Below are 16531 nucleotides of genomic sequence, written 5' to 3'. Positions count from 1 at the left end.
GTGGGGGCCCAGGGCTCCTGCTGGGTGCGGGTGATCCATGAGAACCAAATCTGGAAAAAGATTCCTGGCATATTGTAGCATGAAGTGGTTCTTCAAGTGGCCAGATTTAGTGTTCCCAGGTTGGAGAGAGGCAGACACCGTGCATTAAAAATGACAGTGAGCAGTGTAAATTATCAGGCACAGTGCTTAGGTTTATAGACTTTGTCCATAATTCTTGCTCGATCCAGTGTGATCAGAAATGAAATACGTCCAGGCCAGGCCTGTTACTGTGTGTGGGCCTGGCATCTTCCGGCTTACTTATCCTTCCTAATCCACTTGGTAATTTATGGGGCCCGCCAAAAAGCCGCCTGCTACAATGCCTCCTGGATTTCTTCAGCTGAGGATCGTGTCTCCTCCCTTGCGATCAGGGCGCAGAAGGCAGAGACAGCAAAAGTTCTTCTGTTCAAGGTGTAGGGAGGCAGGTTGGAGTTGCACACAGTAAACTCTGGCACTACCCCTCTGTGGTCAGATCCCTCTGAGAACAACTCAGGAGATTAACTCACAGTGGCCTTAGGTGCCTCTGAGCCTGTCGGTCTCCACTCCCCCATCTGAGACTGGACTTGATGACGCAAATGCCAACTCCAGTTGCTGGGTATGGCTGCCTAGAACAGAACTGACATTGATTCAGAGGGGCCTCGGCTTCATGGGAAAGATGCCTGTTTGATTAGTAATGTCTGCCATGGTCTGGAGATACAGGGAGTGATGCTACACACACCATGTGCCTGCTGTCCCTAATAGAGTCCCCCAAGGGCCTTTCACCTCTGACATCGTGGCCTCTGTTGTGCCCTGTCTGTATAATGGAAGTGATAATTGATATTCCCTATTTGTAAACATGGGAGTTAGAGCAGGAGAATCAAGGTCTTCCTCTGTGCTCCTACAGCATTTTGTCCATGCCACTGTTAGCCGGTACATGTGCATGCTAGCCTGGGGTACTCTGAGAGCTGGCATCTGATTTATCTCAGGGTCCCTGGCAACCAGCACAGACATTCACACAGAGTGAGCTCCAGTGAATGTTGATGAATGGATGGATAGATGGGTGACTATATGGAAAAATGCATGAACGAATGGATGGGTGGAAGGGTGGATGAATGCATTGTAGCCTCACAGGGTGTTAGTGGAGATTGACCCCATGCTGTTAAATGTCTGAGGAACAGGGAGGCAAAAGGAATATGAAAGATAAGATGCCAGTGTGCTCAGGGTGCTGAACAGGAGGAACAAGGACGTGAGGCTGGGGTGTGGAGGAGTGTGTGGGGGGTCTGAACCCTGTCCGGGAGATAAGCTTGCCTAGGCTTCAAAAGAGGGCTGGCTGGGGGTGGGGGCTGCCTCCAGCAGAAGGCACAGGGAACAGGGCACGGGCACTGGTGATTCTGGTTTTGTTTAGCAAACTATGACTGCCATTGTTGCTTTCTCTGATGATCTACGTAATGAATTTTCCTGATAAAAACATTCACGCAGAACAGCGCAAGTACACAGAGCAAACAAAAATCACTCCAGATCCCACCACTGTGAGGGAATCAGTGGTAAGACTTGGGTGAACCTTTTGCGGAGACTTCTCTATGCACCTAAATATGTGTGCACATGCATATATATTATACAAATACAAAGCTGCAAAAATGAGGCACTCCTCTATGTGCTGTGCTATAACCTAATTTTGTCATTCGACGGCATGTTAAAAATGTATTCATCTGTATCATCATTTTAAAGGTGAAGAAATTCAGCTCAGAGATGGGAGGCCATTTGCCCACATATCTACCCTGTGGGTTTTCCCTCCCTCCCCCAGCTCCTTCTTTCCTTCCTTCCTCCCTCCCTCCCTTCCCCTTCCCCTTCCTCTTCTCTTTCTCCTTCTCCTTCTCCTTCCTTCCTTTCTTCCCTCTTCTTTTTCTTCCCTTCCCTCCTTCTTAAAGGAATAAGTTCACTGGAAACACGGAAACAGAACTATAAGTCTCACCATAGAGTATGTAAAAGGTTGACATTTTTTGTTTGTTTGTTTAGAGACAAAGTCTCGCTCTGTCACCTGGGCTGGAGTGCCATGGCACGATTTTGGCTCACTGCAGCCTGGACCTTCCAGGCTCAAGCCACCCTTCCACCTCAGCCTCCTGAGTAGCTGGGATTACAGGGATGCACCACCACATCCAGCTATTTCTTTGTAGAGACAAGTTCTCAGTATGTTGCCCAGGCTGATCTTGAACTCCTGGACTCAAGCAAATGGATGACTTTTAAATGCTATTTTCATTTGACTCCAAAAGCGGTCAGAATGAAATATGTAGTGCTGCTGTACTGTTACGCATAGATCTGTGTCTTTTCTCTTCTTCTGAAGAGCACAAATGCTTAATTAAAAGTGCAGCAGTGCATCCCTGAGACTTGAGAGGTGGCAAATGTGATGCAGCAGGGCTTGAAATGTGTTTTGCAGCAAGGCTTATTCTGTGTCACTGCTGTTGCTGGGGAAAGATGTCCTGGATGGCCTGCTGGTCTCAGGATGAGGATGAGAGACATGGAACACAGAGCTACTCCAGCCAACCCACAAATTTGGGAGTAAGAAACTAATGTTTATTGATTTGCACCACTGAGATTTTGAAGTTGTTTGTTCTGCTGCAATAGTTGACTGATAGATCAGGAATGGACCACTAAGGAACTCAAGCTCCTGGGTCTCAATCCCCTTATCTGAAAAACAGGGATAGTAATGACCTAACTACCCGGCCATTGTGTGAGTCAAATGGGTGACTAACTGCACAGTTGGTAGTGAGCACTCGATACCAACTCTTATTAGTGCCTGACCCGCGAGTGATGTTTTTCAAATCACACCACCCACTAATGGACCCGGAAATCGACTTAGTGCGTCACCACAAGGGTTTTCTTTTGATAGGATAGACTAGAAAGAGATTACAATACTTTGCAATTAGGAAGGGTAAATATTGTTTTGTGGGACTGCTGTTTCAAGGTGTGTGTATAAAACAAATTCCTTTCTGTATGTCACAGTCAAAAAAATTGACAAGCCTCTGCTGAGCGTGGTCGGACTGTTTCCTTCCCTGGTTGTTGGTCCTTGGCCAGGAGACAGGAGCAGAGGTGGGGTGGGAGCAAGGGGGGGACACCAAGGGCAAGTATTAGGATCGTCATTTTCAACGAATATTTATTGAGCTCCTCCCAAGTGAGACAGTGTCATGTTTGGCACAGAGTCTGCACTCAATAAACAGCAGCCATTATTAATATCATTATGACCGTGCTGTTCCCTGTGTCTCTCTAATTTTCACTTCATTCATTTATTCATTTGCTGTTCAACAAACATTGACTGAGTACAGAGTGATGGGGACATAAAGATGACCCAGGTGTAGCCCCTGCTTCTGCCCAGAGGCTGGTTTTTGTGTTGATTGACTTGTGTCCACCCTCGTGAGGGGTTAAGAGCTCCAAATCGGGAGCCAGACAGCCTGAATAGGAATTCCAGCTCCTCTACTTACCAGCTGTGTAACCTTGGGCAAGTTACTTACCCTGTCTGTGCCTCATCCATAAAGTGCAGACATTAGTAATGAGGTTACTGGGTGTGTTAAATACTCACTTAGGCAAAGCACACAGAATGCTGTCTGGCCCACAAGATGCACACAGTGAGGGTCTGTTGGCTGTTATGGCTGCTGTCAAGGTTCAAGCGTGTGACTTGGAAAGAACCCAGGAGACGTGGAGCCCAGGATGGTAGCACGCTTCATCTCAAGTGCTGGTGGCCTGGAGTGCTGTGTTGAGAAGGATTGGAACTGGACTCAGTAAATAAAGTCTTGAGTAATTAGGGATGTTGGTATGGGCAAGGAAGTGAGAATGGGGGTGCACGTTTCACCTACTTGCCATCCCTGATCCAGCCCGACCTTCTGCCTTTACAGATAGAGAACTGAGCCCTCAAGAGGGGAAGGCACATGCCCCGGTCACAGCTGGCATTCTTCTGGGATGGGACTTCTGACTTCATCCAGGGCTTCTGCTGATGATCCTTCCACCACGGGAGAACCAGAGGAGCAAGAAAGATTTTCCAAGGCGCTGTTGGAGCCTCTCCCCTTTGGCACCCACTCCTCTAGGAGTTCAGTAGCTTGCACCAGGCTTAATTGAGCTAGGGAACATTTGAGGCAAAATATGGCCCTGCGGAGAGCAGTCGCTTGAATGGCACTTTTTGGGATGATGAATGTACTTGTTTGGATTTGAATGAGGCAGAATCAGCAGATACGGTATTGCACTGGAAACCGACGGGGTGGAGAACTCTCCTTTTTTCCCTTGAAAACGCATGATTTTTTATATTGCAATTAAACAGTCCTTTGGGCTGATTTTGTTTCTCTACTGCTGACATCGAAAAATGCCAAACAAAGATAGCGGCTTTCTCTCCTTGAGATGCACCTCCAGCGATGGGGAAGCAGCTGCTGCTGTCGCTTGGGAAAATAGTGTGAGAGATGCCAGCTCTGGGGTCAAGGGCTGCCGACATCCTCTTGGGAAATGTGGCTTCCTAGCCTGTATACACATGACCTCCAGGCATTTGAGGGGCCCCAGCCCAGCTTTTCCCATGAAAGATCACCAGCCCATGCCACAAGTTACCTTGTCTACCCTGGAACCCATGAATGACCCTATTTGCTAAGGACCCCAAAGACTGTGTATCTGAGATTCCCCCCTGGGAGCCTAAGGTTTTGAGGGCTGGACCTTGCAAATGGTCCTTATTAGGGGTCACTTCAGTCTTGTGGGGGCCATCAGCACTTGAGGCTTTTGAGTGTCCAGTAACCGAGTCCCCTTCCATCTGCAGAGGCATTTCAAAAGAGTTGAGATGCAGGATCATACCTCCCACTGTAGAAACTGAGGCAGAACAGGTGCTCTTCTTTTGGCCAGTGCAGTGGCTCACGCCTGTAATTCCAGCAGTTTGGGAGGTCGAGGCAGGCGGATCGCTTGAGGCCAGGAGTTTGAGACCAGCCTGGCCAACATGGTGAAACCCCATCTCTACACAAAATACAAAAATTAGCTGGGTGTGGTGGTACATGCCGGTAATTCCAGTTACTCAGGAGCCTGAGGCATGAGAAATGCTTGAACCTGAGAGGTGGAGGTTGCAGTGAGCCAAGATGGTGCCGCTGCACTCCAGCCTGGGTGACAGAGTGAGACTGTCTCAAAAACAAAAACACAAAGCAGGACAAGTGGTCTTCTCCCTGAAATCTGGGACATAGGCTCAGCTGGGAACCATGCTGGGACCTTGACTCTGGAAGAAAGGAGCATGTGAGGTGGCGGCAAGAAAGTAAACGGTGGAAGTTAAGAACATGGGCTCCAGAACGAGTCGGTGGGTGGAATCCTGGCTTTCCCACTTACCGGCTGGAATCTTGGCCAACTTGTTTTGCCTTTTATGCCTCAGTTTCCTCATCTATAAAATGAGTTAAAACAGAAGAAGTCTTTAGCACATGCCTGGGCCCCAGGAGGGCTCTGCAAAGGTCAGCTGTTGCCGGTGTTTGTGATGGTGACAATGGCAGTCTCACAGAGGGAACTGAGTCGTCTGTGTGACTCATTCCCATGGTGAGGGGCTGCCAGGCAGGGCCACCATAAGTGGCTGGTTCTGAGGTACAGTGGTGGCTGAGTCCTCAGTGGCCTGGCCACCCTTGGCTCAAACCAATATCCTTTCAACTGGAAGCACCTTTCCTGCTTAAGTTGGTTGCGTCTGTTTATGTGGCCCTTAACCAGGACCCTGACTGGTCCACACCGTAATTAATCCATAGCAAGGTTTAGAGGAAGCTTCAGAATCAATTTGTGTGGTCAGGGCTGCCTTGGATTAAGAATGTAATATCTGTTATCTGCCTGATCCTTCGCAACCCCCGGGAGGGACACGGCACCTTCTGTTTTCCACTTGCTCAGTCAGTACTTGTAGATTCACAAATGAAATAAGAGACAAAAGGACTCACAGTCAATTAAAAGAACTTTGCCACCAGCTGAGTATAACAGAATCCTTAGCAGACCTTAGTTCAAATCCTGTCTCCATCACTTTCTTTGGGTGAATTACCCCCCGCTCCCCGGTCTTGGTTTCCTTACTGGTAAAGTTAAAAGAATGATAGCCAGAGAATTCCAGAAGAGAATACTGTAATGCAACATGCTGGCAATGTTGGTGGGCAGGACAATGACTGATCACACTAAAGAATTTGTGGTTCTTTCAGAGGCTGGGGCAGGAAAAGGGCACTGGAACTTTGGGGCAGGGGTGTGGGCCTGAGGGCGGGAGAGACCTGTGCTGGGCAGAGGGCCTACTCCACTCCCTCCAGGACAAAAGCGTGGCATGTGTCACTCTTGGCTTTCAGTATGCTCAGGCACTCAGTAGTCCGTCCCAGGACTGAAGTGTTCCTTGGGGCTTGGCACCTGTAGGCTATCTCAGCCTCCCGGCTCCCCTGGGCTTCCTGTAGAGAAAAGGGTGAATGGGCTTCTGTTAGCCAAGTGAATCCCAGTGGTTAGAAGAAATGGTTCTGGTGTAGTCAGACTGTCCAGATTAGAATCCTAGCAGCACCACCAGCTTGCTGTGTGACTTTAATCAAGTTAATTCACCTCTCTGAGCCATAATTTCCCTATGTGTCCCTCACAGGGTTTTTGTGAGGATTAAGCATTTAACACCAAGCCTCCTCCAGATCTCTCCCAGCGCCGGAGGAAAGGAAGCTCGGCTGGAGCAGGAGTGCAGCTAACAACAGGACTTGGCTTGCTCTGGGCTCAAGGCAGAGGCCTTGTTGAGGTTCACCAGTATCTGGAGCAAACCACAGTCTGGCTCTGGTGCTCAAGATGGTGCCTTATACAAAGACAGTAAGGGCTCCCCAAGTGGGAGCTGTAGTTATTACGATTTTGGGCACAGGCCCTCATTCAGAAAGTGGAGGAGTTTAATTACAGGCAAATTGTGAATAATGTGATTCTTTCATTCCTATAACTGTGACTTCCAGACACCTGCTCCATTCAAGAAAAAAAAATAGGTTTAAATTGAAAAACGCTTCTTCTGCAGTCCTTAATCACCACCTCATTGAAGTGCATGGTACAAAACATCTTCTGCTGAGGAAATCTGAGAGTGACAGGAAGATTGTGAGAGGGAGGACAGAGCCCCTGCGTGGGGAGGGCCGACCTCCTTTGACTTGGCTGGGACGGGGACTATCCTGACATGGGGCAGGATCATTGACACTGTCAAGGCCACAGCCTTGACAGAGCATTTCACATTCCTCTAAGTGACATCTACGAAAAGTTAAAAGCATAAAAAGCATAAAAATATTTATTTGAAAATGTTGAGTGAGAAGAGCAGAAAATAAAATTAGATGGCCAGATGATGACAAGTATCTAAAAACAAAGTAATTTCCTTCCCAAGATGGAATAGCAGGGGCCAGATTAATCTTCCCAGATGAAACAACAAGCCAGACAAAATACAGGAAACAATGGATTTCAGACATTGAGGACCAGGCAGCGCAGACAGTGGCCCCCGAGGAAGGAGACGCAAAGAGTGCACGTTGGATTGCCCAGTTGCCAGCCTGGTGAGAGGCTGCAGGGCAGGGGGGCACCAAAGTGGAGCCTACCTTCCCTGAGTTGAAGAAACAGAGTGAAAGTCCGGGGAGCCACGGCGCTAGAATTCAGAGGGCAGAGGAACCAAGAAGGGAAAGCTGCCCACAGAGAAAGTTCTGGCAATTTGCAGAGGTCCTCCCTTGTGCCTTCAGCTGAGCACTGATCAATGCCTGTGTGACAGGAGATTACCAAAGGCTGCAGAAGAGACACCAAAAAAGGAGCAGGAGGAGTGATGCCTGGACTTACACAAGATAGGGAATGGTTTGTCACAACAGTCATAGATGCTAAATTCTTTTTTTTTTTTTTTTTGAGATGGAGTCTCGCTGTGTAGCCCAGGCTGGAGTGCAGTGGCGCGATCTTGGCTCACTGCAGGCTCCGTCTCCCGGGTTCACGCCATTCTCCTGCCTCAGCCTCCTGCTAGCTGGGACTACAGGCACCTGCCACCGCGCCCGGCTAATTTTTTGTATTTTTTTTAGTAGAGATGGGGTTTCACAGAGTTAGCCAGGATGGTCTCGATCTCCTGACCTCGTGATCTGCCCACCTCGGCCTCCCAAAGTGCTGGGATTACAGGCGTGAGCCACCGCGCCCAGTCGATACTAAATTCTACAATATATTGAATTTGTTATTTCTTCCCCTTCCCCTTTCTCCCACACTTTCAATATATTTCAATATATTGAAATATATTGAATCTAACAATATATTGAAAGGATGATACATCATGGCCAAGTGGAGTTTATCCCAGGAGTGTAAGGTTGGTTTAATATTTAAAAACCAATCAGTGTAATTCAGCATATTCACAGACTAAAAAAAGAAAATGTATGATCATCTTAATAAATGAAAACATTTTGGATACACTCTGGTCTCCATTTATAATAAAAATTGTTCTCAGCAAGCTAAGGATGGGAGGAAATTTTCTCAACCTGATAAAAGGCATCCACAAAAATTCTTCAGCTACTGTCATTATTAATCATTAATGGTGAAAGACTGAATGCTTTCCTCCTACAATTAAGAATAAGGCATGATGTTCTCTCTATCATTACTATTCAACATTATACTGAAGGCTATAGGCAGTGCAATAAGGCAAGAAAAAGAAATTACATCCTTACAGATTAGAAAGGAAGAAGAAAAACTTTATTCACAAAAGATGTGATCATCTTTGTAGAAAATCTTACAGATCCTACAAAAAATTACTAGAAATAACAGGGAGTTTAACAAAGATATGAAGTCAATACACAAAAATCAATTGTATTTCTATATTGTGTCTGTATACTAGGAACAAATACTTAAATTTTATATTTAAAAGTGAGATCATACAATTCGTCAAAATATGAAATATTATGAAAAACTTTGTCAAAAAACATTCAAGACCCAAACATTGAAAATTTACAAAACATTGCTGAGAGAAATCAAGATGTAAATAAAAAGAGAAATATATCATGTTCATGAACCAGCAGACTCTGTATTGTTGTTAACTATCCTCAAATCGGTCTGTAGATTCGATGCAATCCTAATCATATCCATCAGGCTTTTTGTACGTGTGTGGAAATTGACAGTCTGATTTCAATATTTATACGTAAATGCAAAAGGATCTGGAATAGCCAAAACAACTTTGAAAAAGAACAAACTTGGAGGACACACACTACCTGGTTTTAAGACTTATTATAAGGCCACAATAAACAAGATAGTGTGATATTGGTATGAAAATAGATAAATAAATAAATGAAACAGAATGGAGTACAGTAAAAGACCATACATGTACAGCTGATTTTTGAGAAAGGTGAAAGGCTGCACTTTTCCACAAATGGTGCTGGGACGCTTGTATGACCCAAATGACCAAAAAATGAAGCTTGACCGTTACCTTATATGTAAAAATTAACTTGAGAACAAGCTAAACTCTAAAACTTCTAGAGGAAAACATAGGAGAAAATATTAATGACCTTGGGTTTGGGAAATATTTATAAATACAACACAAAATTATAAATTATGAAAGAAAACAAATCAGTAAGTTGGACTTCATCAACATTATAAAGGCTTATTCTTTAAAATAATCTGTTAAGGCTGGGCTCGGTGACTCACGCCTATAATCCCAGCACTTTGGGAGGCTGAAGTGGGTGGATCACTTGAGATCAGACACTCAAGATCAGCCTGGCCAACGTGGCAAAACCCCATTTCTACTAAAAATACAAAAATTAGCCCAGCATAGTGATGCACACCTGTAATTTCAGCTACTTGGGAGGCTGATGCACAAGAATTGCTTGAACCCAGGAGGTGGAGGCTGCAGTGAGCTGAGATCGTGCCATTGCACTCCAGCCTGGGCGACAGAGTGAGAATTTGTCTCAAAACAACCAAACCAAACCAAACAAACAAACAAAAAAGAATCTGTTAAGAAAATGAAAAAGCAAGCCACAGACTGGAAGAAAATATTTGCAAATTATATACCAACATGATGAGTGGTGCACAGCTTTGTGAATATACTAAAAGCCACTGAATTTTACATTTTAAAAGGATGAAATTCATGCTCTGTGAGTTATATCTCAATAAAGCTGTAAACAAAAACAGCATATATCCAACAAAGGACTTGTATCTAGACTATATAAAGAACCCTTGCAACTCAATAAGGTTATAAACTCAATTTTTAAAACTGAGCAAAAGATTTGAACAGGCACTTCACCAAAGAAGATGTATGAATGGCAAATGAGCACATCGCAGATGCCCTGGATCATTGTATCATTAAAGGACAACAGGTTAGAACCACGAGGAGACACCACTACGCACCTGCCAGGACGGCTCGGATTTGTATTCCATTGAGTCAGCCCCCAGGGAGCACAGTCAGTGTGGCGCACGAGCTCCCAGTGTGTGCAGGAGGCCATCTGCCTCTCCTCACCTACGATGTCCAATCTGGCACCCCAAGTACCCACCTACCATGTTAAGGAGTTCACTCCACCCTATTTGGCCAGGACAGTGTCTGGATCCCAGGCTGGGGGTGGGGGGAAGTGCAGGAGAAAGCGGAAGGAGAAGAAATAGCAAAGGAGACTTAACGTGGATGGTGGCAGCAGTTGTGGCCCAGGGGTGGGGAGGGGAGTGGATGAGTCTGGTTCCCAGCAGGCGCCAGCAGTGTAGGGAGCTTGGGGGCTGTCTTAGTCCATTCAGGTGGCTATAACAAAATACTGTAGACTGGGTATTGTATAAACAATACCAATGTATTGCTCACAGTTCTGAAGGCTGGAAAGTCCAAGATCGAGGTGCTGACAGGTTTGGTGTCTGGCGAGCGCCTGTTCCTTATGGACCGCAGCTTCTTTCTGTGTCTTCATTTGGTGGAAGGAGCAAAGAAGCCCCCCTGAGGATCTGTTTTGTCTCTTTAATAGAGGCAGGTTTCACCATGTTGCTGAGGCTGATCTCAAACACCTGGCCTCAAGCGATCCACCTGCCTTGGCCTCCCAAGTGCTGGGATTACAGGTATGAACCACCATGCCCGGCCCCAAGCATCTTTATAAGGGCATGAGCCCCATTTATGAAGTGGAGCTTTTATGACTTAATCACCTCTTTATACTATCCCACTGGGTATTAGGTTCCAATATATGAATGTTGGGGGAACACCAACATTCAGATCACAGCAGGAGCCAGGAGGATGGGTAAGAATGAGCAGGAACCAGCTAGTGTGAGGGCATGGACTCAGCAAGCCCTGAGGAAGAGTAAAGGGCAGATCTGAGAACTTAGCAGGCAGCCTCAAAAGGACTTGAGGAGTAGCTGGATTTGAGCGGCTTTAGGGGACAGAGAGAAGGACCTGCCAAGGGGTCAAGATCATGTAATCCACCAAGACAGAGAGTATAAGGAGCAGGAATGTGAAAAGACACCAGCTGCCACATCCCAATTGTGCAGTCTGGGTGCCCCTGGGCATCCTGGCGCTTGTCCAGTGGGTCACTGGATGTGTGTGTCTGAGGGACAGAGAGCTCCAGGCCTGAGCAGACAACATGATGGTCAGCAGAGGGAAGTGTCTAGAAGCCTTAAGAGTGGAGACATTGCCTCAGGAAAAGGAGAATGGGGGCAGAGGAGCCAGGGCCATGTGCCAAGGGACACTTACATTAAGGGAATACCAGGCTCTCAAAAAGGGAAATGAAACCAAGTGGCCTGTTTTCCTGCCAGCTCCTCTCTGGCTGTGACTTGAGACAGCAGAAGGAGAAGAAGGGGAGTGGGGAGGACTCTGGCCCTGAAATTGGAGGAGACAGGCCTCACAGAGGCACCAGACAAAGGCACCCCCTCCAAGGAACCCACCAACCTGGTTTCCTAATGTTCCAATCTATGTTTTTCTTTTAAAAGAAATTGGGCCAAATTCCAATCTGTAGTCCACCAGCCCTTCTGCTCTTTCCCTTTTCCTTCACTCAGGGACCCAGAAGTTACCGGGCGCCTACCACCAGGCTGCTGCTGGAATACCCTGGGGAATGCATCAGACGCAGTCTCTGCCCTTAGGGACGGGCCTTCCAGGCTGGTGGCCCCCAGGTTAGTAAGGGGGCTGGCAGTGACTCCCGCAGGGCTCTCTGGAGGGTCAGCTCCAAACCCTTTTTTTCTCTGTTTCCAGCATTTTGTTCTCCCTTAACATAGGTGCCCCTCAGCGCATCGCCCCGCCTCCTCCGCCACACTCTCCCATCTCCAGGGGAACATCTCCACCCTCAAAGCTTTCAGGCACTCCCCTCTGCTGACAACCATGCTGCTTACTCAGGCCCAGAGTTTTTTCCTTTCTTTCCTTCCTTTTTTTTTTTTTTTTTTTTGAGACAAGATCTCCTTCTGTCAACCAGGCTGGAGTGCAGTGGCACGATCATGGCTCACTGCAGCCTCCACCTCCTGGGCTCAAGCAGTCTCCCTGCCTCAGTCTCCCAAGTGACTAGGGCTACAGACATATGCCACCACACTTAGCCTAGCTCATTTTTTCATTTTTTGTGGAAACAGGGTTTCGTCATGTTGCCCAGGCTGGTCTTGAACTCCTGGGCTCAAGCAACCTTCCCACTTTGACCTCCTATAACAAAATGCTGGGATTATAGGTGTGAGTAACCACACTCAGCCTTCTGGAGCTTTCTGACCCTCAGACACACACAGCCAGAGGCCCACTGGACAAATGCCAGGATGCCCAGGGCATCCAGATTACACGTTTGCAAAGTGGAAGTTAGTGTCTTTCCACATGCCCTCACCTCATAGTCTCTGCCTCTGTCAAATGGAAGGCTCTGTCCCTCGCCCCCACCAACTTATCCTCACTTCTTTCTCTCCGTCTTCCAACAAATCCAGTCACTCAGGGAGTCCCATTGACAATGCCTGCTGAGTTCTTCTTGGATCTGGCTAGGTCTCTCTCCTTAGTACCTATTCAAGTTCAGGCCCTCATATCTGACTGGTTCCCTCTCACTTCCATCTTTCTTTGGTCTTAAACCTCCCTAGTATGTAGTATGTAGTATGTAGCAGATAGGAGATTTTTAGTTGCAAGTGACATAAACCTAACTCAAATTAGCATAAGCAAAAAGTGGAATGTATTGGCTCACATAACTAAAAGGCTCAGGCTCGCTTCGGGCATGGCTGGATCCAGCAGATAAGTAAAGTCAAGAGGACCTGGTCGGCCGGGCGCGGTGGCTCAAGCCTGTAATCCCAGCACTTTGGGAGGCTGAGACGGGCGGATCACGAGGTCAGGAGATCACAGGGACCATCCTGGCTAACACGTTGAAAACCCCGTCTCTACTAAAACAACTACAAAAAACTAGCCGGCGAGGTAGGCGGCGCTGTAGTCCCAGCTTACCGGGAGGCTGAGGCCAGGAGAATGGCGTGAACCCGGGAGGCTGAGCTGCAGTGAGCTGAGGATCCGCCCAGTCACTCCAGCGGGTGATACAGAGCCAAAATTCTCGCTCAAAAAAAATAGAATATATATAAAATTAAAAAAAAAAAAAAGAGGACCTGGTTCCCTCTGCTTTGCCATTTTCTTGATCAACATAATTCCCTGGTACACTCTGTCCATGGGCTGGTCTCATTTTTCCCACATCAAGGCCAGCAGAAAGAGAGATTTTTTTTTTTTTTTTTTGCAGATCTAACCAAAATCCAGTTGCGTTTCATTGACTGTGGCTGGGTTGCATGGTCATCCCTACACTAGTCACTGGGCACAGTGTATGCAGCACTCTACTGGGGCATGTCTGCACCATGTGCTTACCTCCGAGGTTGGGCGTGGGGTCAGCACCACATAAACCATGTGGGCTACAAGTAGGGAAAGGAAGGTGCCTCTAGGAAAATCCATGTCTCTGGGTACGTAGGATGGCTATGAAATTGGTGTCAGGAGAAATGACCAACCCTGCCTTACAAAGGAAAGCACCTGCAGAGAATGGGAAGCTGTGAAAGGTTTGCTGAGCAAAAGCAGCATTAATTGTCACCATTTACCCACACATTTTCTTTTTTACCCACACATTTTCTTTTCTGCCCAGTTATACCACACAATCGCCATCACGTCTTTCTTGGGCGTGGGATTAACTCTGTCATTCGTGATGTTGAATCACATCGCTGAACGCTGTTCTGAGACACTCATCTGTACTGCGTGCCCTCCTGAGTACGCCTGCCCTCTCTCACCCTAACACAGCCAGTGCAGAGCTTGCTCCGGGCCCACACTACACTCTGCCCAGCCAGGGAAGTTCTGAGTTGACCCTGGAGCTGACTTCAGAATGAACCTACACAAACCCTTGGCCTCGGGTCACAGCCAAACCCGGGCTCTAGGAGGCTAAAGCCTTGTTGTGAGTGTTATGGGAGGGGGTCCCAAGGTCTCCTCCTGCCACGCAGATCCCCTGAGAGTGAGGGGCCTAACGGAGGAATAGGTTGGGTGTGCGTCAAGAAATGGTCAGGAGATTGAGACCATCTTAGCTAACACGGTGAGACCCCGTCTCTACTAAAAATACAAAAACATTAGCCAGGTGTGGTGGCGGGTGCCTGTAGTCCCAGCTACTTGGGAGGGTGAGGCAGGAAAATGGCTTGAACCCAGGAGGCGGAGCTTGCAGTGAGCCCAGATCACGCCACTGCACTCCAGCCTGGGCGACAGAGCAAGACTCCGTCTAAAAGAAAAGAAAAGGAAAGAAATGGAACTGGTGAATGCTTTTTGGGGTCCCCTGGGAGCCTCTTCCAATCAGCATCTTCCATCCCCTAACCCCAGGATTACCTGTGCCCCTTCCTTGATAAATAGAACCCACCATCTCGGAAAAAGCTCCTAGGGCATGAACCCCATTTATAAGGATTGTCAAGGCCTTCTCTTTAAAGTACTGGGCCTGATCAAGGGTGTCAAGTGCAGAAGGGCTTGTCCGAACACAATTTATTGAAGATGTGTGACCATCCAGGTTTTGGGAGAAAGAGGAAAAGCAGGACATGGGTTCTGAGTGCATAAAGGACACAATTCTTGAGTGATCCTTGTGGGCGAGTCCGGAAAAAGTCATCTGTCCTGGGGCGCCCCCTGCTGTCCATAGCCAAAAACGGCGTCCCCAGAGCTCAGGCCTCAGACAGAGGCTAAGAGAGCCTGCGCAGACCTGCTCTGCTCTTTAGGCCTGGGGACGTCCATACTGGCCAGCATTCCTCGGGGGCATGGTCAGATGGCACCCAAGAGGAGAGGTCAAGTCCTGCAACTTCTGACTGCACACAGCTGCTGTACACAGAAATGTGTCCAAGACATTTTCTCTTCTCCCTCTTTACATCAGGCTCCAAGGGTTGGAGCCTTGGCCTACCGCAAAATGACTGGTACTGTCTGGGCAAATCCCTTCACTTCCTCAAGGTGCTGCTTGCCCCTGTGAGATACGGTTGAAGTGCTTGCTGACTTCGCAGGTAGCCTGCGGCAGATCGTAATAGATGAACACAATTTGCAAGGTGCTTCTGTGTGTCACTCTAGATGGTGCTCACACAGGTGCCCTGTAAAAGCCATGTACGTCTTAAACGTGTTGGCTGTGGCTCAGGTAAACAAATGTGGGAGCAAATCATCCCGTGGCTCAGAGAGAAGGTGCACTGTGGTACCAGCCTGGAAGGGGCAGAAGTTCTTGCAAGCTCTCCTGCCCATCTCAGCCCTGGCAGCTCTGGGACGGGGGTGTGTGTGTGTGTATGTGTGTGTTCACTAACAATAGGGAACTTTGCAGCCCCATAGCAGCAACCCCTCCAGGTGCCCTGAACTTTTTTCTGTGACATCTTCTAGGCTTCAGGATTGGACCCTGAGGGACTTGAGGTGGTAGAAGTCTATCCATCTGTCCTTCCCAAACCTATGGGGCACTGTCACCCTTTTACAGCTTCTCACCGTTTCTCTGCCCACTCCAGCCTCATCCTTCCCATCTCACCCTGTCCAGACCCAGACCCTCATGGGCTGGAAGGAGGGCGGCAGCCACCAGCTCTGCCACTGTTGCATCCCGCTAGACCACAATTAGACCATGACTCCAGCCTCCCGGCCACCGCTCTGCCCAGGCTTGATCTCCTGCACGCTGCCGCAGAGAGACCCTGTTCCCAATCGCAGCTCGCTTCTCTGCTAAAGATCAACAATCCTTCCCCATAACCAGTGGAGTCCAGTCTCTGGATGTGCCTTCTCCACCCCCTGCCCCCCGTGCTGTGCCCCCTGGCTCCTGGCTGCTAGGTCAGCACCACTTCCTGCCCCTTGTTCTACCACTGCTTGGGCTCCAGCTCCTAGAGCAACAGAAATGTAACAAGAGACACAAATTCAAGGCACGTAAGTAATTTTACATCTTGTAACAGCCATATTTTTAAAAACGGAAAAGAAACAGGTGAAATTAATTCCATAATATTTTTAACCCAGTATTTCCAAAATATTACCATTTCAACATACAATCAACATCAAAATTGTTACGATAACTCACATTTTTTTATACCAAATATTTGAAATTCAGTGTACAAACAGCACATTGGAATTCAGACTAGCCATGTTTCAAGGAACCAAAACCACACATGATTAGTGGTGACTTTATCAGACAGTACAGTTCTA

At 47.7% G+C, this 16531-nt stretch overlaps 1 long non-coding RNA gene across 1 annotated transcript; it reads right to left on the bottom strand.

Moving 5' to 3' along the window:
- Positions 1 to 291: 291 nt before the first annotated feature.
- On the bottom strand, positions 292 to 4904 carry LOC108531245 (uncharacterized). The gene is made up of 3 exons (XR_001886110.1): positions 3864 to 4904; positions 3590 to 3758; positions 292 to 641 (listed from the first exon to the last, which is right to left on the bottom strand). It is a non-coding gene; the product is annotated as an uncharacterized LOC108531245 (long non-coding RNA).
- Positions 4905 to 16531: the final 11627 nt, after the last annotated feature.

The sequence above is a fragment of the Rhinopithecus bieti genome, unplaced genomic scaffold (assembly GCF_001698545.2).
Source record: "Rhinopithecus bieti isolate Rb0 unplaced genomic scaffold, ASM169854v2 scaffold_7684, whole genome shotgun sequence".
In the NCBI taxonomy this organism is placed as follows: domain Eukaryota; kingdom Metazoa; phylum Chordata; class Mammalia; order Primates; family Cercopithecidae; genus Rhinopithecus; species Rhinopithecus bieti.
The sequence above is the reverse complement of the archived record's forward strand: the minus strand, read 5'-3'. Positions and strand labels throughout refer to the sequence as shown.